Raw genomic sequence first — 6,000 nt, forward strand, 5'->3', positions numbered from 1 at the left:
CACCTCCTGGGATCAAGGCGTAAATTCTCTGCTCTGACTCACCTACATTTCTTTGCTCTCACGTGTGTTCATTTTCACAGCACACAGAGAAATTCAGTCTTCAAATATTGAAGGACTCATGTAAAATCTCATTTCCTATAGAGATATTATATAAAGTTCACCAGGCTGAAGTAGAAAGCAATGATTTATTGAGAAAAATACGGAGAAATTGAAACGTAGTAATGCAGACCAGGTTCCAAGAACTAAAGCAGAGGAGAAAAGCTTTTTACTTTTATAGCCTTTTCTCCTTGTCGTGATTTGTGCTAACGCCACGTAGGGGATAATCTGAAAACACACTTAGCTGTTAGAGCCTCAATGTTAGTGTCCCTGTCTCCCAGGCCCTCTTCGCTTTGAAATCCCACCCACATATTCTGTAAGCATGAGACCAGGAGCAGGTTCAGAGGCTGGAGGAGCCACCCAGGCAGGGCATGGTGCAAGTCAGCCTTCGCAGAGAAAGCACCTTCATTCCTGTCTGGGTTGTCTCTTCTCTGTCTGACTCTTCACAGGCATTGAAATAGGAGGATGTAAATCAAACCTCCGAGGCTGTGTCTAAGACAGAGTCAGGAGACAGCTCTCTGAGTAATGAACTGAGGGGAATTTAGTAGAACAAATCAACATACAAATGTACATTCAGAGGTTAATTTATATGTGTCTGGGTGACAGCCCCACATTTCACAGCGTTAAAATAGGGAAAGAAACATAGAGGAAGTAGTAAGAGAAGTCAAACCTTCCAGGTCCAGCCATTAACTCCAACATTAACCCCAAACAAGTGGGACTTCCTTGTCTGCGTCTCCTCCGCAGATTACTATGCCCAGTACCTGACTGACGGGTTTGGAGTCACTTCTAAATGCGTCAAATCTGATCTCTACAGTGCTTTGGAAACAGAAGGCAGCAGCTAGGGCAATGCTGGTTGCTTTTAACGAGCATCCTCACAAACACGTAGAGTGGCTCTAACGTGATCATCTATTTGTTTCTCAGAGACCATGCAGGAATGGGTCTTCCTAGCTGGCCGTGGCTCTCCTCCAGGTGGTGACTCAGAGACCAGTGTCTTTACCTCTGTGGTTCCACCCACTTCAGGCTCATCCAGCAGCTGTGCTCATGCACGTGAAGGGGGCTGTGGGGAATCCTGAGCACTGAGGATTGTGCATGGACAAGTTTTATTTTCCAAATAAAGGGCATGATGAAAGACGTGTGTGTCGCTTCTGATCATAGTTAATAGACTGTAAATTTGTCCCACAACCACAAAGAAGCCTGAAAAGTGTGGTCCAACCGTGTTTGCAGGAAGAAGAGGACATGATGAGTAGGTACGGGGTCTCTGCCACTAGAAATACTGGCCTTAGCTGGTCTGTGCAACATCCTGAGACCCTCTCCCCCCAAATCCTTTGGCTTTACCATCTATCACAACTCATGGCAAATTTGAGTGGATGTTAACAATTAAAAGAGTAATCAGAATTCACCTATTCCAAACTCTCATTTTCAATAAAAACAAAGTCTAGGAAGGTGTAATAAGTCTTTGAGGATCGTACAGTTTAGCTAGTAACAAAGCCAAAACATTTATTTTTAATTTATTAAATTTATAGCTTAATGTTTTTTCCACCACAACTCATAATTCAATATTTGATTTTTATCATAAGCTCTCTCTTGGACTCATTAAAATGCGTAATCCCGAATCACTAGGAGTTTGGGGGAAAATGATAAAAGTTTAAGGGATGGGTCTATTAAAAACGTATTGATGAAAATAAGTGAGCTAATAATGCGTAACTATTATGCACACATCTTTACTTTCCGAGAGAGACGATTTTTGAGTGCAGATGGTTATGTTCTTAGCTACTCACTTTTTCAATACTTCACCAAACTTGGGGCAAAATCATTTATGAATATAAGAAAGAGGAAGATAAAGATGCAGATGATAGAGTCTTACGATTCTGAACAAGGAGTGACTTTAAGAAGTAAATGACGTTACTGACCACTTCTTGTCAGCAGGAATTGTTCAATATCAATTATACTAAAACAACATTGTCATTTTGGGGCAGACACTTTTTAGTACAGAAACAAACAAACAAAAATTACACTCTAGTCACGAGGTTAAATCATTTATTTGGCTTAGTTCGGCTTTATAGATAACATTCTCTTAGATTACTGAGGTCCAGCCCCATTCATTTATTTATTGAAAAAATACTGAGACCCAATTAGATGTCAGAGGATATACTAAATGAAAGTTTATGTTTACAAGATTTGTGATCTTCTGCAGAAATGTAAATTTGCTGTTTATTTACTTCCTTGTTTTGTGTTAGAGGTGGAGGGCTGATGACTCCTCTCTTGACATGAATTCAGAGCCAACAAATACATATGTGTTATGGTCCTCAACAATGAGGGGCTGCAGAGTGAATGTCTGTGTCCCCCAAACCTGTATGTTGAAGCCTCAGCCCAGTTGAGTGGTATTTGGAGGCGGGGCCCGTGAGAAGTAATTAGGGTCAGATGAGGTCATGAAGGTGGGGCCCCCGTGGTGGGATTAGTGCCCTTGGAGAGGACGAGGGGAACTCAGACCTCTTTGTGTCTCTGCCACGTGAGGACACAGAGGAGCATGCTGTCTGCGCACCAGCAAGAGTGCCCTCCCTCCCCAGGAACTAGTCAGCGGCACCTTGGTCCTGGACTTCCAGCCTCCAGAGCTGAGAGAGACAGAGGTCTGTTGTTTAAGCTACCTGGCCCCCCGCCCCCATCTGTGGTGCTCTCCTGTCACAGCCTGGGCTGACAGGAGCCCTTTATAGAATTATAGTGGACATTTGACAGAACAAGTGGCATTTCCTGCGAGACACAAGGGAGACACAGGACATGTCTGGCTGCTGGAGCATTTGTGGTCTACTTGATAAAAAGTAAGACTCGCCATCGAAACAAAGGCAAAACCAGGACATGGTAGTGTTTACGACAGAATGGAAAGGTGACCAAGACCATATTTCTTTTTGTTTTTTTGTTTTTTTTTGTGTGTTTTTTTTTTAAAGATTTTATTTATTTTTTTGGCAGAGAGAGACACAGCGAGAGAGGGAACACAAGCAGGGGGAGTGGGAGAGGGAGAAGCAGGCTTCCTGCTGAGCAGGGAGCCTGATGCAGGGCTCGATCCCAGGACCCTGGGACCATGACCTGAGCCGAAGGCAGATGCTCAACCGACTGAGCCACCCAGGCGCCCCTTTTTTGTGTTTTTTTTGTAATGTATCTTGATCTCATGAAATGTGAGTTGTGAAACAGGGTCCTGTAATTCCACTCTGGTAGATGAAAAGATGTTAGAAGTTGTGATGACTGGGAGCTTTAAAGCCTGTATGGCAGGTTTTAGTTAGTTTTCCCCTCCTTCCTTCTCTAGAAAAATACCTAGGGAAGGGGGAAGGGGCCTCCTGAGAAGCCAGGGTTTTTTGGTCCATTTGTACATAGTGTTTCTGGAGCACGTGAGCTCCGTCAGGCACGGTGATGGACCCTAGGGACACAGAGGTGGGAAAAGAGCACGTCAGCCCTTGTGTTATGTGAAGTCTGGAGCTCCATGATTCATAGACTGGGCCATGTTAACCTGATAGAATGTCCCAGCCACAGAAATGTGTTCTTACACTTGGTGACTATGTGATGGGAGGAAAGAAAACAAGGTGCCCAGAGGTTCTGAATCATTGGGTTGGAATACAGTTACTGTGTCTCGTGCTATTCCTGACCCTCCACTTATAAGTACATTTAAGGATTTTCTTTCAAATATTTTCATTCATGTACAAAAACAACATTCCACACTGATTGCTGTATTTTATATATAGTGTGGAGATAAAATTGTGGAGCCGGGGCCATATATATATATGTGTATATATAGATATATATATGTGTATGTGTGTATATATATATATATATATATATATATATATATATATTATTCCCCCCTGTAATCATGAACTGAGCAACAATAACTGGGAAAACATGCAAATATCAAGCCCCGCACACTGTGCTGATACTAGGAAAATACCCTGCATATCCAAGTGCCTTGAAGAAATAGATAATTTAGTGGGAATTTGGAAGGGTATAATGACTAAATTAAGTATATAGGCATTTGCACATCACACCTATGAAAGACAAGGGATAACTATCTTTAAAGTATTTTTTTTTCTTATCCTACTTGCATCTAAATGGAAGCATTTGACTATAACTTAAACAACAAAATCATCTCTGGACTGTTCATTTTAATAATTAGTAGTTCTTAAATGTGGCCATTTTGGATAAAATTGCTTCTCCAGGTTAGCCAAATATTTTTGAGTCTGGAAAGATGACTGGGGATTGCACCAAAACAAGATTTTGTATGAATTACCTAATTTGGGCCAGGCCAAACACTCTGTCAAAAAGACTGCTATTTGTGCTTTCCACCCACAATGAAACACAGAGAAAACCACTGTCAAAGTTTGAACGTAAGAATCTTTTTTTTTTTTAAAGATTTTATTTATTTATTTGACAGAGACACAGTGAGAGAGGGAACACAAGCAGGGGGAGTGGGAGAGGGAGAAGCAGGCTCCCCGCGGAGCAGAGACCCCCCGATGTGGGACTCATCCCAGGACCCCAGGATCATGACCTGAGCCGAAGGCAGCTGCTTAACGACTGAGCCACCCAGGCTCCCCTGAATGTAAAAATCTTACGTGGTGTGTTTGTTCTTTCTTTTCCAGCAAAGGACTGTGCTATGGTGGTTTGAATTCAGGGTGAAACTGGGGATCTGCTTTTCTCTCTTGGCTGAGCTGGATCGGTGACCCATTGCTTATTTAAAAGGAAACATCAGCTTTGCAGTTCGCTCTCTACAGTGGCTGTTGGCGCCGCAGTGGGAAGGCCCCGGCTGTGGGAACAGTGCTGGTGGGGAGGAGGGAGAGGTGGTGGCCGGGCGGGCGCTGGGCGACCCCGGCGCCGCTCCGAGGAGAAGCACCGTGTGCGCTCCTGAATGTGGGTTCCACGCAGGCCACGCCGGGGAGAGCATCCGCCCGCACGGACTGGCGCGCCCGGTGGAGGAGCGGTTAGAGCTTGTTCGGACCGGCAAAGCATCGTGGAAGACTAATCTAAATACCAGGCCGGAGCAAAAACCAAGAGGAGAGCAGCAATAGTGCAAGAAACGGGAAAATGGCAGGCCAACGGGAAAGAATTTGCGTTTTGGACGTTGGTTTGTTTGTTTTGTTTGGCTTTTGATCATTACTGGAGAATGTGAAATTCTTGCCACCGTTAGTTAAACTACACCGTCCTGAGTCCTTGCTCTCTCGGCATTTGATGGGGCAGGATTTCCTTTTTCTGCTACTGAAACAAAGATTCCATTTCTCAGCTTTGAAAACTCTGCAGACCACTCACTCACTCACCCCTGCCCCATGGGTGGACCGATGTAGCTGGAACGGGTGTTTGGTAACTAAAACACACACACACACACACCTACACACAAACACACACATACACACCCAAATACACATACAGATACACACAAATACACATGTGCACGTGCAAATGCATACATATACACATGGGCACACACAAACTCACACACATACACACCAATACCCACACAGGCACAAGCAAAACATACATATGTACAAAACACACACAATCGTACTCACAACAAACATGCACATACCCACACATACCAACATGTGCACACATGCACACACACATGTGGGAGACTTCCAACCTTCCAGAAAAGGGTCCAGGCCATCACACCTTCTCCGGCATCCCTGCTGTGTCATTGTGTTCTTGTCCAGTGGTCTGACATGCAAGGGGCAAGTGTATGAGCACCTTCTGGACTCAATCTTGTCCAAAAAGCATTTTCGCTTATTAGACTCTGCTCTAAGTCCAGTGCTGATATTAATGTGATCCTTAAAATGCCCTGGAGTGACTTTGTCAGATATCGCCGGGTATACCAGATGAGCTTGGAGGGAGCAGGTGTGATCCTATAAAGATACAGGTAAGGATGCTATT

The sequence above is a fragment of the Mirounga angustirostris genome, unplaced genomic scaffold (genome assembly GCF_029215605.1).
Source record: "Mirounga angustirostris isolate CCGP_5_RB_7025 unplaced genomic scaffold, mMirAng1.0.hap1 SCAF_5, whole genome shotgun sequence".
Lineage (NCBI taxonomy): Eukaryota > Metazoa > Chordata > Mammalia > Carnivora > Phocidae > Mirounga > Mirounga angustirostris.